This window comes from Alligator mississippiensis, chromosome 3, assembly GCF_030867095.1.
Source record: "Alligator mississippiensis isolate rAllMis1 chromosome 3, rAllMis1, whole genome shotgun sequence".
NCBI classification, from domain to species: Eukaryota; Metazoa; Chordata; order Crocodylia; family Alligatoridae; genus Alligator; species Alligator mississippiensis.
The window spans coordinates 71,816,371-71,831,805 of NC_081826.1; positions in this window are offsets into that span (position 1 = coordinate 71,816,371).

The window sequence follows — 15,435 nt, forward strand, 5'->3', positions numbered from 1 at the left end:
ATCTTACTAATGAGTGCTATAGCACCTAGGTGTACAGAGGTGTGTGTGTGTGTGTGTGTGTGTGTGTGTGTGTGTGTGTGTGTGTGTGTGTGTGTATGTGTGTGTGAAGGGAGGTGGGGGGTGGGAGCATCATGCTGTCCTCTTTCATAAGGGTTTAGTGACTAACTCCAGTTGAGACTTTGGAAATAGGTGGTTAAGCAGCAGCAAAGGATCGGACCACTTCTCTACTATGCTAGAAAATGTTGAGGTAGCTTCTTGCTCACAATGTTGTTTTGCATATACCCCATTCTTAGTCATCTAGACTCACCATATAATGCATGGGCAGAGTTAGGTGCCTAGCTAGGTCAAGGACTGCAGCAGGCAGCAGGGTACCCCTAAAGATTGAGTGGTGCAACCTCCATGTCCCTTTGTTGATGTAGCCCCAAATGCCTAACCATTTGTAAAGGAGGCTGGAGGTAGTGTTGCCTTAATACAGGGGAGGGTAATTATTTGGGATGGAGGGTCACTTAAGGAGTTTTGGTGAGCTGTTGAGGGCTGGACTGGGGGGGTGCTGACCCAGCCTTGTCCACCATCACAGCTATTTACACCACCCGATGTGGCAGGGGAGGGGCTGGGGAGATGCCAATTGATCCTGTCTGCCTTGCACCTATTACTGGGTATGCCAGATGGTGTGTGTGTGTGTGGCCAGGGTCTTCATGGAGACCGGCTCAGGACCCCCATGGGCAGGGCACTCACATCCAGGCAGATGAGATGAGGCCACTGGTGGGTAAGAAGTGGCATCCAGGTGTGGGACAGATGGGTGGGACCAGGGCTGGGGTCACTGGATGGTAACAGCATGCGGTCAGGGACCAGGGCAGAGCTGTATTCTACTCCTCACACGTCCCTGGAATGGGCGCTAGTTCCACAGGCACCCTAGGTTAATAATGGAACAACCCTTATTTTCCTACAGATTGGAGCATAAAATGTACTGGAGATGATTTGGAGAGCACATTGAACTTTTTGGTGATATAACCAAGAAGTTCAATGTGCTTGTAGAATTCCACAGTAGCTCCAAGCACACACTGCACCATGTGGTTGCAAGCAGCAGCACTGAGCACATAGCTCTTGTGATTAAGATCCAATTTCTTGCAAGCTAAATAGAGTCTCTTTATTAGCACACAGAGCTCTGTGCATTGTATGATTACTCCAGCCTTTATCCAGATGGTGAAATGCCCATTGCAAAAATACTGCCCATTTTGTTTTGCACTTTGTAGAAACGCTTGTTTGGGTTTGCATGGAACCCATGACATTAGATATTAGGGCTATGTAAAGCTTCGCTGGCTGTTTCATTTCAACACTGTTTTGACTCATTTTGAGCTCAAAACAGTGAAATCGAAATGAAATGGAGGTCTTCAAAACAGCCTTGAAACGAAATGAGGGCAGTCAAAACATTTCAAAAGCTTCAGAATATTTTGAGTTTTGAAGCTGAAGCTGTGCTTGCCTGCAGGGAAGCAGAAAGTAAGGAGAAGGAGGGGGAAGAGGGAGGAAGGACTGCTCTCATATTGACTGTGTAGCTGGCCAGTGACTGTCATCCTTCCCTGAGGTCCCTTCCAATCCTAGTGCTCTGGGGGAGGGATGGAAAAACAGCATAAAAGGCAGCATTGTTTGAACTTCCCTGCTTTCTGCCTTGGTGTTAGTTAGTGAGCTGTGTGTTCCAGCAGCTCAGCAGCATCAGACAGCAAAGGCTACTAGCACTGATGTTCTGAAGAATTTCCTACTTGCTAGCCTAGCAAGGGGGATTTCAGAATACCTTTTTGGCTTTTTCTATCTTCCGAAAGCTTTTATTTTATTATTATATTGCTTGATTTATTCTTTTCAATTTTATAATTATATTGGATAGAATTACATTATAGAATTTAATTTAAATAGGAAGGGAAATACATTTATATTTTATTTCTATACATTTAAAGCTTGCAGCATACATACATTATAGAATTCATATAGGAAGAAAGATATATTTATATTTTTTATATATTTATACTTTGCACCACACATAATTGAATTTATATACGAGGAAAGACGCATATATCACACACATACATACATTCATTCATTCATTCATTAATTCACATTTATTTTTATATATTTCTACTTTGTGCCACACACAAAGTTTATATAGGAGGAAAGATGTTCTTCATTCATTCATATTTGTTTTTATACATTTCTACTTTGCGCCATATTCACTCACATTATTTATATAGGAATGCAAATAAATTTATATAGTCGTAGAAAAGCAAGACATGAAACACACCATGAAGTGTGATAGAAGGGCAGGTGGTGGCAAGCTTTCAGGGAGGGGCAGAAAAGGGGGTACAGGGACAGGTGTAAGTTTCCCCCCTCCAAACTGAGATGCAGCCTCTTTCCTCCAGCTAGAAGGGATGAGGCTTCCACAAGCAGCAAGGAGAGGGGAGCAGTGCCAGTACCACTGCCTATGCCTGAGACAGCATCCCCTCCACAAGCACCATCCATAACCGCCCCCACACTATAACAACAACAAGCAGCAGCACCAGCATGACAGCCTCCTCCACCCCCATTTCACTTCCCATGCTGAGCCTTCCAAGCTAGAGGAAGAGCTGGATCTGGATTTCGGTGCCCTAGCAAGGGAAATTCTGGGGAAGGAGTGGGAATCATCTGAGCTTGTGCTTGACACCCCTCAAGTTTCCCCTAGAGCCAGGTCTTCTTCCCCAGAAGGCACTTTGGAGGAGGTTGATGTAGAGGTAGAGGCAAGTAGCTCAGCTGAGTCTGCTCCTCCTGTTGCTGTGCCTCTGCCTGCTGAGGAGGGGGAAAGTACAGCAGCATCCACATGTGCACCCGCACCCCAGAAGCAAGCAGGTAGTGTGGTCTGGGATTATTTTAAGCTGGCAGATGATCCCACTTACACTATCTTCCTGCACTGCCAAGCCAAAATCAGCCAGGGCAAGGGAACAAAACACCATGAGGAGCACCATGGGGATGCTGATGCATCTCTGCAGGCACCATCCCATTGCCTTTGCTCGTCCTCAGCCTGGCACCAGTGGGAGCATGCCTAAAGGGAAGTTCCCCTCTTGCTACAAAGCCCCCATCCCACCAAAGCCGAGGCAGGACATCCTGGAACAGTGAGGGAAAGGCCAACAGAAAGCGGGGCACCTTGCAAAGGCAAGTGAGATCACCCAGAGCATTGGGGAGATGCTTGCTGTTGGTGGCCAGCCCTTCTCCTTAGCTGAGCGGCCACTGTTCAGGTGGCTCATGGCACTTGTGGCCCCATCCTACCAAGTGCCTGCACACACCACCGTCAGCAGGATGGTGGTGCTCTCCTTGTATAAGGCATGTAGGGAGCACTTGAGGGAGGAACTGCAGATGGCAGGGTCACAGGTAGCTTTGTATTTCACTTTGGATATCTGGAGCAGCCAGGGTGGAGATCATGCCTAGCTCTCCCTCACAGGGCACTGGTGTGACCAGTCAGGCCATTGGTGGGCTCTTCTTCAAGATAAGGTGATGGATGAGTCCCATACAGCAACAGAGATCATGGGGGCCACAAACTGCTTGCTGCAGGGGTGGCTCATTGGGCGAGCTCACCCGCGGATTCATAGTCACTGACAACGGGGCGTTCTGTGATGCCAACTTTGTTAGCATCTGTTGTGTGGCACACAAATTCCAACCTCACTGTCAGGGATGCCTTGGAGTGGAACAGGGTTGCTGGTGATGGCACTAGCACCACAAGAAAGCTCATTTCCAAATCCAGCAAGGTGGCAGGCTACTTCCACCAGAGCATCAAGCGGGGCAAGATGCTGCGGGACAAACAGGAAGAGCTGAACATCGCACAGTACAAAATCATGCAGGATGTGGAGACTTAGTGGAACTCCACATACCTGATGCTCAAGAGGCTGCTGGAGCAAGAGAAGGACATCCATGAGAAGGCCTTTGTTGGGGAGATTGGGATTACCAGCCTGCTGAACAGAACTGAGTAGGATACCATCTAACAGATATTGGTGGTCCTCAAGCCCTTCCTCGAGGCCACCAAGACCCTCAGCGCTGGCGATGCCCTCCTTATTCAGGTGATCTCCATAGTAAGGGAACTTCAGAACCAAATGGAGAGCTTCAAGGGGACTGATGTTCCTAGCTGGGGCAAGCCACTGTCACCAGACATGCAGGCACTTGAGAGGCGGCTGAAGGAGGGCATCAGGAAATGGCTTGATCCCTTGTGATCCAGTATGGTCCACGTGCTGGCCGCCATGTGTGACCTGAGGGCGGAGGGCATGATATGCAGCAGCCAAACCCTGAATCAGTGGATGGAGATGTAGCAAAACCCCCCATTTTTCTTTTTTTTTTTTAATTTATTTTAAAATGTATTCCCTCCCCTTCCCCAACCATTTCTGACTTTTTCTCTCCCTCTCTATTCCCTACAGGTAAGTATAAGTGAGCTCAGACTTAGGATAAGCTTTAATAAGCTTTAACATTTTTATTTTGGTAGCAAGTTTTTGGTTTCAGATATCCACTGTTTTATATTGTATAATTATTAGGCTTGTATTGATTTTTACTGTTGTATATTGTATTATTATAATTTTTGCATTGATTTTTATTGTTTCATATGGATATTGTATGGTTTAGGCCTGTGTTTGTAAGTGAACCAAAGTCGTGTCAAGTTTCCATTTTATATATCAAGCCTCCATCTTCTGTCCTCTGCCTGGGCATCCCATGTTGCAACTGTATGAGTCACATACCCCTCCCATTTAAATTGGTTCCCGGATGAATGAGAATAATTGGGAATGATTGAAATACAATGGTAGCAGGCCTCTACTGAATGTCCTGTAATGACTGGGTCATCACCTCACATTGATTCATCCAGGAACCACAGACCTCACCCAGGAACAGAGACAAGAACCCAGCATTTGAAAGACAAAAGACCCTGCAGAACCAGCAACTCTCACTATTACAGACATCTGAAACTGCCGCTCCCTGCATGGAGCACACATGCTCAGTATGCCAGGGGCTGACCCTTGCCTGGCCATGCCTCCTGTCACTAGGGTCACACAAGGTCTGCCCCTATAAAAAGGGGCAGTGAAGACAGACCCAGTGGGATGCCCTCTCCATCTGGACCAGCACCATGCCACACCACCTATCCACCCAGATTCCCTGCCACTGACCCCCCTCTGAACAACGCCTACTGGACAAGGACCCCTTTCCAGCCTGGATAGGTAGATATTACCTGCCCACCTCCTCCTACAATTTGGACTCTCTATCTCTGTCCCTCTCTCTCCTCCTGGACTGCAGTAGACTTCAGCCCCTGCACCAAGCCTCTCTAACCCCTGCTGCCATTGTGTGTGTGCACGCAAGGGAACCAATAAGACATTGTGTCACCATCTCCCCTGTTCAATAAAACCACTGTCATTTGCAACCGTGAGTTGGGTCATGTTTTACTGAATCCCAGTCCCTTCCTTATCATAAATTCCAGCCTCCCCCTCCCCCTCCTCCCACCCCCCCTCCCCACTAGTTTCCCAACCTCCTCTCAATTCCTACTGCCTTTTCCCTGTAACTTTCTGGTGCCTTTCTCTGCTTTCCTGCTGCCCCTGCCACCTTTCAGTCTCTCCAGCTGCTTTTCATGTGATTTTCTGCTGTCCGTCTCTGTTTTCAGGCTTCCCCCGCACCTTCTGTAGTCCTCCCTCCACCCCTGCAGCTTTCCAGCTCCTCGTGACTGTCCTGCAATTTTCTCCAGCAGCTGGAGTCTTTCTCCAGCTCCCAGCACCTACTGCCACTCCCTGCAACTTCTCTAGCTGTCCTGGAGCCATCCTCTGGCTCCCCACACACAGAGCCCCTCTTTAACACCCACACTTTCTCTTAGTCCCATTTTCCCTCTCCCCACCTACCTTTTCAGCTTCCCCATAGCTCTGGCTCCAGTCCCAGCCTCTGGGCCGGCATCGCTCCCCTGTTCTGTAGGCTTTGGACATTGTCTTTTAATCAATTAATATCAATTAACCTAAAATTACCCCCGAGCCTCAGTTCTTCAGCCCAAGCCCCTCTAGTCTACTGGTTCTAATCCTGGTTCTGGCAACTTTCACTCCCTACACTTTAACTCTCTCTCTCTCTCACCTGAACCTTCCCCGAACTATTCCAGGTACCCCAAGCACACACATACACACTGTACCATTCAAGTTAGGAGCTTACCTGTGTGCATGTGTAGGTGGATTGTATGTGCGTGAACTGGTGAGAGTGTGTGAGAGTCTGTGTGTGTGTGTGTGTGTATATATATATATATATATATATATATATATATATATATATATATATATATATATGGCATTGTGTGAATTATATATGAATTAGTGATCTGTGTCTAACTTTTGGGGTGTGTAATGTATGTGCTTGAATTGGTAATAGGTATGCATGTGCCTAGGCTGGTTTGGATGTGTATGTGCCTGAGCTGGTAGTGTGTATGCGCGCGTGTGCGTGTGTGCGCGCGTGCGCACGCACCTAATTGATTTGTGTGTGTGACAGGGGGGCCTCCTGGGGCCGAGGTCTGTGGCCCGCCCACCTGTCACCATGACAGGGGGCCACTTGGAGCTGACCTCCGTGGCCCGCCCACCTGTCCTTGGGCAACCGCCCGCCTATCTCGTCTGCCACGCCTTTGATGATAATTGATTCATATATCGATGTCAATTAAGCAGGAGGCTGCCCATTGTAGTGGCCCAATGCCAGGGGGCGCTCTGCAGCTCCGACCTCCCATAATACCGCAGCCCAAGCCTCGCAGATGGCATCATGGTGTTCACCTAATCACCAGCCCCATACTGGGCCCCAGAATCATCCATACAGGACCCCCCTATGATCCTCTCAGGTGGCCTCTCCACCATCATCCGGGCTACCTAGCCCCCCCAAAGCTACTTTCCCCTTTTGGGTGTGGTCCCCCCGGGACCTTCGGCTAACTGGCCCTGGCCCACCTCCAGGCCAGTCGGGACCCCAGGCCCCTGGCTCTTGGGCGTCCCTCGCAGTGGGTCCCTGGCCCTTTTGACCCTCCTGGTCCTGGCCCCAGCTTGGGCCAGTCGAGGGTACTCTCTCCTTCGGGCTGGGTCTCTAGCCCCTCACTCTGTGTCCTCGGGCCTCACCGTGCCACTACTCCCTTTCTCCAAAGGGGCAACTGCAGCACCACACCCTGTACACAATCACTCTCTCAGGGTCCACGCTCTGGGCCCGTCCAAACACAGGGTCACCCACCCAGTGGTGGGAGCTAGGGGTTAAGGCACCCTGACCCGCCTTTCACCGGGGTGATAACTGCCTGGCATTTCCTGGGGGCTCCCGCGCCACTGAGAGCCCCACCAGACCACCCACTCCCGGCAGGGTGCAGTTTCAGGTCATGCCCAGGACCAGGAACCTCCTTACCATCCCCTTGCAGCTCCCCCTTACCTCCGGGTCGTTCACAGCAGCCCTTCAGCCAGGCAATGTTGCTGCCTGCCTCCAGCAGCCAAACTGCCCTGCTTATATAGGCAGCCCTTGCCTCTAAAATGGCTGCCCTAATCAGGCACCTGGAGGCTGCCAGCTCCAGGCCCTTAAAGTGGCAGGCACACACAGTGCACTACCACACACCTCCCCCCTTTAATCATCACTGCCCGGGGTTCCTGATCACTGCCCCCTCACACTGGGGCTCCTCGTCGCTGCCCCCTCACACTGGGGCTCCACCTGCTCACACTGGGGTTCTACGTCGCTTGGGGCTCTACGTCGCTGCCCCCCCGAAGCTTTCTTCCCCTCTCGGGTGTGGTCCCCCGGGACCTTCAGCACCTAGCCCTGGCCCACCTCCAGGCCAGTCGGGACCCCAGGCCCCTGGCTCTTGGGCGTCCCTCGCGGTGGGCCCCCGGCCCTTTTGACTACCGTAGTCCTGGCCCCAGCTTGGGCCAGTCGAGGGTACTCTCTCCTTCGGGCTGGGTCTCTAGCCCCTCACTCTATCCCCTTGGGCTTCACCGCGCTGCTATCCCCTCTCCACCGGGACAACTGCAGTGCCACACCCCCATCACTCTCCGCGGGCTCATCACATCCTCACTGGGGGGTTCTCACCGCTGACCCACCTCTGGGGCCTCATCACTGCCCCCTTCCTGGGGCCGGGGTCCCTGCACCCCGCACACAACCCACTGGTTGCACCTCATCACTGCCCCCTCTCTGGGCCTGATCACTGCCCCCTCTCTGGGGCCTGATCACACTGCCCCTTCTCTTGGGGCATCTCTCCACTGCCCCCTCTCTTGGGGCTGCCCCCTCATTGGGGCCGGGGTCTATACCCCCCGTACGCAACCCACTGGTTGCAAGTGGCAGGCACACACAGTGCACTGCCACAGTGTATTTGTATATGTGCAATTGTGTCACACCCTCCTGTCTAACAGCACAATATTGAGATCCTGAGAGTTGGCCTGACCCCACAGGGCAACAGAGATGCTGGTGAAGAGAGTCAGGGAGGCAGAATGGTGGAGGTGGGGGGACGTGGAAGAAGGGGATCCACTATCCCATGCTAGTACACTATTCACCAGCCAGTCTTCTCTTCCACCACAGGTGCTGCCAATGTGGGCCAAGGGCAATGCTGGGGATGAAGTGACACCTCACTGCACCTACTTGGATCCTGGTTTGGTGGAGCAGCTGGTGTTCCTGAAGGTGAACCTTCCATTGCTGGGGTTCCCAACGCTCCAGGTGCAGATGGAGTGAATGCCACCCTCCTTATTCTGTCCACACCTATTTCCTTTTTTCATTTTTTAAAAAGCATTTAATGCCCCACTCTCAGAGTTAGAGGGGGCACTCACTACATGACCAGCCAGCAGAGGAAGAACATGCCCCTGCTGAGTTTCCATGCCAGAACAAATTTGGAGGTATGGACTGGGGCAATGGGGATGGAGAAGGCCCCAGGTCCTGGGCATGACTAAACCACTAAAACTGCACTCTGCCAGGGTTGGGGAGTCCTGGTGGATCTGCTGGAGGTGCGGCAGCCCCAGAAAATGCCAGGACTGAGGATCCCTGTGGTGAAAGGTGGGTAGGAGGTGCTATAATCTCCAGCTATCTCACGCATGCACAGAATCCTGGCTGGGGAAAGCCCAGACCTATCATGTCTTTGACAGGCCTGACGCTTGCTGGCTGCAGTGGAGTTGTGAGGCTCCAGGTAAGCTGAGCTTAGCTGCCTGGGATGCCAGCTTTCAGGTTGAAAACCCCTTTGTTAGGCTGAGTAAGCACCTTAACACAGACACAGTCACCCATGTCATGAGTTTTGCCTGTCAGCAGCTTGGGGTGCAGTTTCCCAGAACCCCCTGCACCTATCTCATTGAAAGCTGGCAGGCTTCATGGCCTCAGCAGGAGCTACCATGCCTGCAGTTTTCACCCCCCCTGTGCCTTCACACTCACAAGTGACACAAGTCTTGGTTTCAAGAATTTGAGGTGCAGTTTCTCAGAAACCCTGCATCTATCTTCTTGAAACTTGGCAGAATTCATGGCCTCAGAAGGAGCCACCTTCTCTGCAAGTTTCATCTGAATCAGGAAAGAAATGACAAAGTTATAGGCAGTTTTGTGCTTCCCCATTCTAGCCTATGGGCGAAATGTCGAAACAACATCAAAACAGAGAAACAGTTTTGACAAAACAAAATAGAACAGTGGTTTTGAAATGAAACTCAAAATGAAATGCTGTTCCATTGAAACATTGAAACGGAAGTTGAAATGGAATGGTGCCGTTTCTCACAGCTCTATTAGATATCTATCCATCTGTCTGTCTGTAATCTTAACAGGAAATGTCCTCTATCTGGATATATATTTTTCTTCTAGACATTCTAGAGTACTTTTCTTGGGATTTGTTTGTCCATAGTTTATTTTGTCAGACTCATCCTCATTTAATAGCATACCACCAGTATTTCTTACTGTACTATCATTGGACTTTTATATTGTTTTGCTACATAAGAACTGGTCCTTGGTGCATTATTATTTTGAACTCACAGTTATTACTTTTCCTGTTGTGGTCACAGTCTCTGATGTCAACATGTTGAAGAAATGAACTTATTTTGAGTACTTTTGTAGGACAGAACCCTTTTGCCTTTTCCTTCCACTTTTGTACCTTGCTTTTATGTTTTGGGGACATTGTCAAGAACAGTGATTACAAAATTTAAACAGGCCATCCCTATCACTCGCATGATTGGGGGCAGCCAGGCAGGCCCTACGAGCCTATGGGACCTGAATCTGTTCAGCCTCCACAAGAGAAGGCTGAAAGGGGATTTGGTGGCCATCTATAAACTGGCCAAGGGAGACCAGCAGGCAATGGGACAGTCCCTGTTCCCCCGAGCACTACTGGGAGTAACAAGGAATAATGGCCATAAGTTGATGGAGAGTAGATTCAGGCTAGATATCAGGAAGTGCTACTTCACAGTCAGGGTGGCCAGGATCTGGAACCAACTTCCAAGGGAAGTGGTGCTTACTCCTACCGTGGGGTGTCTTCAAAAGGAAGCTAGATAGACACCTTGCCGGGGTCATTTGATCCCAGCATTCTTTCCTGCCATGGCAGGGGGTCAGACTTGATCTGCTTAGGTCCCTTCCGACCCTACCAACTATGAAACTATGAATCAGCAAGTTGCAGTCATAGGAAGAACATATATATATGAAATGTGGACTGAGAAACAGATGAATTCAAGCCTGGTGATGAATTTAGACAAGTTGCTTCCTTGTCATGTATATTGTGCATTTGATTTTGCCACCAGAGCTTGCTCTTGAAAATGACTGTGTGGAAGCATCTTTCTGTCAGTGTTAATGGGATTTGGCCCTCAGCTTGGGAGGAAAACAAAAGTCTTAAATCCTGGGATCCCAGTGATGTTTCAGTGAATCAACAAGCCCATGAAATTATATAACCACCAATGTGGGTGGATCTAGGATTTTGAAAAATGGGGTGTGGTGACAGCAGGGGTGGTGAGATCAAGGCTTAGTGTGTTCCTCCAGCACCCTGGGTAGAGCAGAAGGGGACAGAGGAGCGGATATTGGGTCCACCATAGGAGAATTTAGGGGACATAGTGTTTTACCTGCTGGTGGATACCAGCTGCAGCAGCCCTGTAGCACAGGTTCCCTGGGAGGAGCCTAGCCCCAAGGGCCCAACATCTAGCAACAGCCCTGGTGGGAGCTGGGTCCTCCCTGTGAAAGGGGCCCAGCCAATGGAGGGGCTGAGGGCTTGGGGCTGAGCTGACCTTACACTGCCCTTTGCTGATTGAGGGGGGCAAGCTTCTCCCCCCAGGTTGTATGACTGCTGCTTGACCCCTGCCATAGGAATAGCCAGCTATTCCTGTGCCCTGGAGAGAAGGGTAAGGGTGGGGAGGGGGTTTGGCTAGGCCCAGGAGAAAGGGAGAGGAAGAGTGGGAAGGGGATGGAGGAAGAATCTTCTCAGCTGTGGCAGGGGGAAGCCAACCCGGGTCCTGGCTGCCGCAGTCCTGCTGAGTGTGTGTATACATGAATTAAGTAGGCAATAGGACAGTATCTTTAGCCGGATTGTATATTAGTGAAGGCTGTATTTACATATATGGACCTTACATCAATAGTCCAGATGAGAAGTTTGAATAATGTGTATACTGTTTGCATGTTAGTTCATAAGTAATAACTGTGTAAAGTTATTATGTAAATTTAAAGAAACCAGCTGAATTCATGTTCCCAGCACCAGACTCTTCCTAGAAGAAAAGAGGCTTGGCTGGGAGGTGTCAATGGAAGCAGACAGTAGAAAAGGTGTTTTTTGTATTTTAATTTGTGTTTACAGCAAGGGCAAGAGCAATACTGGAGCCTCTACCTAGCTTGTGGGATGTGTTTCAAAATGGGTATTAAAAACCCGAAGAGGGGGGCAGAAGAACTACAAAGTCATTCAAGGTCTTGAACTAACACCTGAGTAAGGCTGAAAACATTCTGCCAAAAAGAACAGGAGATGACTGGGTTACAATGCCCTGCTCCCTGTGGAAGAAAATCCAGGGTACCAGAGCTACCCTAACTCAGCTGTGAGTTATAAGAAAATGTGACTGGGACTGGAAAACACCCAACTGAGAGGCTGTGCAGAGAGCAGGTACTCTGGGCCCTGCCTGCTCTGCCCAGCCTTGCAGAAAACCCTGATCCCAGTGTGGTAGTACCGCCCACACGGATCTGCCCTGGGGTAAGCTAGTCATACAGCTGCACCCACGTACAGGGTGAGACCAGATGGGCATCCCTTCCCCATAGTTTAAAGCATAGGTGTCGCCTGCCTTGTCTCAGCACTGGTGTTGCTGCGCAGGAGGCAGGTGAGAGTTCTTGGGCAGTGGTGCAGAGCTGGGGCTGGGGTTGGGGCCTCAGGCTGAGGCTGTGGACTAAGGTGGGTGGAGGGGTGGGAGGGAATAACCTAGGAGGATGCTTTTGGTACTGTGTTACAACTGGGAGGATGGAGGCACCTGGTGTGGATGGTGGAAGACCTTATGGGGCCTGTCTCCAGAGCGGAGCAGGACTCCATGGGAAAGGAGACCTTTCTCCACCAAAGTCTTTGTCTCTCCAGGCTTGTGCTGGAACTTGGTTCATCCTGGTCATGGGCAGTAGTTTAGAGAAGCTGGGCCCCCTTAGAGGGCATTTCATCAGTGAGGAGAGCTAGTGTCTGAAGAGATAAACTGCCACCTAAAGGCTTGTGCCTTTCTGCAGGATGAGATCCAGAGGGTTGCAGTGGCATAACTGTACTCTTCCCTCCCTTCAGATGGAATAACACCCCAGAAGCCTCTGTGAACTTTATTTTAAGTCCCCAAAGCCCATGAGAATATCTCTCCTTCCCCTCCATGCTCAGAGGCACTATTGCTGCCCATTGCCACCTGCTGCTACTGCTTTCCCCACTGTTCTGGGGCAGGGAAATTTCCAAGCTGCTTCTGCCCACTCCAGCTGGGATACACAGGGAAGGAGTCAGATGGGAACAGGCACAGCAGCAGAGCTAATTGGTGTGTGTGTGTGGGGGGGGGGGGAAGGGGGAAAGGGAGGGGGGGGCGGGGGCTGTTTCCCCTTCCTGCCCTTTCTCCCAGTGGGACTGGGCAGGGTGAGGGAACCTCCTCCCACACATCATTGCCACTGCTGTTACTGTCCCATCTGAGCCCAGCTGTCTTGTAGTCTGGCTGGAGCAGTCAGTAGCAGCTTTGAAGCTTCCCCCACCCCTGAACAGTGGGAAAACATTAGCAGGAGTGCAGGGGACATGCCTCTGAGCAAGAGGGGGAGAAGGATTCTTATGTGCTTTAGGGGCATGAAAAAGGTTTCTCCAGAGGCTCCAAGCATAGTGGGTGGGGAGGAGAGGGGGAGTGGCAGTGCAACCAGCCAGGCTGCTCCTGCACCCATTTCTGCCAAATTCTGGATCTGCCCCTGCCTCTCTGAACTTGTTCTTGAGATTACACATTGTGATTACATCTTGTTTAGAGTTCTTAAAACTAGCCTTCAGACACCAAGTCTGACCAGTGCATGGTTAGAGAGGAAATTAATCCCTAATGTGCTACTAATCATTAGCTCCTGGTAGCCTTTTCACCAACTAACATTCCTTAGAATTGGCCCTTGATTCCAGTGTGTAATTCCAGCATGAAAATTCCAGCGTGTAATGTCCCACAAAAGCTAGAGGCTAATGAAATAGGCTATCATCTACACTATCTTATGACTGTCAATTAATTCCTCTCTAAATTGAGATTAAATGTTGAAACTAGCTCTTAAGAGTGATTAAAACTTGAAAGATTTTATTTCAGGCTTGTTAACTAATGCTAAGTGTCATTTAGGTTTCCTATAGTTAGGCCACTTCAGGGGATTAGTATCCTCAATTGTTTTTAACTAGCTAGTGCTAGCAATCTTCTGAGCATTCCACTGACATAAAACAACTAATTTGGAGTCCTCTGGTACACCAAGATGTACTTTACACCATGCCCAGCCTTCCCCACTCTCCTGCTCTAAGGACAAACTTTCCACCCTCCTGAATTCTAGGGCTGCTGGCAAGTCCCAGGAAGGAACCACAAAGGACTGGGGGGCTGCTCAGTGACCCACCCACCTACAGCAGCTGCACTGCATACCTCTCCCTTGAGCCTCTGAAAAACTGCAGCTGCCCAGATCTTGCGAGGGAACATGCTCACCCTTAAACTTGAAGCAGTAGCCAGGAAGATCACAGGTAGACTTCCTACTGTCCTCGCACAAGTCTTGAGCGCTATTCCCTGGCAGCAGCAGTGGAACCAGGGGTGTCACAATGCGGATCTGCAGCAACTTGGAAAGCAAGGTGTTCCCCGCCCAGCCAGTGCAACAAGACAATAGATGTATACTGCAATAAAGTGGCAGTTTGTCATTACCTTTTATTGCACCACTGATTTTCCTGTCATGTTGCACAACAAAGGATAAGGATGTCTATTTGGTGGGAACTTGTGCAACCTTAATTTTGAACGCAGCCCAAATGAGAAATTAGATAATGTCTGTCTCCACCCAGAGATCCACAGGTCCTGTGTGCTGCTATATGTGCATGTAAAATAGGAGGTGGCTGTGAGACCTGCATATCTTTCCATAATATCTTTGAGACTTATGCAGAAGTTATTAGGTGAAACAGCATTCTGTCAATACCAACTTCTTCCAGTTCAGCAGTGCTGTTCTACCTTAATGACAGAGATCAAAGAGAGAGGTAGTTAAGGAATCAGAGATACAAGTGAGGAGAGGAGGGCAGAGGTGTGAGGGGAAAACTCAATAGTAAGTACATTTGCAGTGGAGGGTGGAGGATCATTGTATAAGAGAAATATCCTTACAAGAAGGAAAACAAAACTAGCAAAGAAAAACAAGAGGGAGAGATGGAGCATGAAGTGAAGACTATGCAAAATGACTACTGTAGGCCCACTTACTAACCTTCCTAAAGCAGGGGTAAGTAATTATTTGAACCTGAGGGCTACATAGGAAATTTTGATGAGCTGTTGTGGGCTGGGTTAGCCCTACTTCCTCCCCCACCCTGCAGCAATTCACTAAAATTCCCTATGGGGCTTTGGGTGGGCGGGGAGCAGGTCTGGAATGGAACAGGTGTGATCCACTTTCTGCATGCCCAGCAGGACTTATTTTTGTCCTTGATCTGGGTAGCTAGTCCCAGTTCCATCTCCACCTTGGCCTTCCTGACCACCCCCCTACAGCCCCAAGCAACAGAGATATAGTTTTCCCTGGTGATGGCCCCTCCCTTCTATTGGATGTACGCCTCCTTTTTAGCTAGGAGACATTCCTGGATGCTTTTGGTGAGCCATGGGGGCTTTTGTGCCCTCTTGCCCTCTTTTATCCATGTAGGGATTACCGCCCTTTGGGCTTGGAGGATCATCTCCTTAAGGAACGACCACTCTTCTTGGACACCTAACTCCCCTCCCCTCTGGTACCTCAGTGTCTCCCCAGCTATTCTCCTTACCTCACTGAAATCTGCCCTCCTGAAGTCTAGGGCTGCTGCCTTGCTGC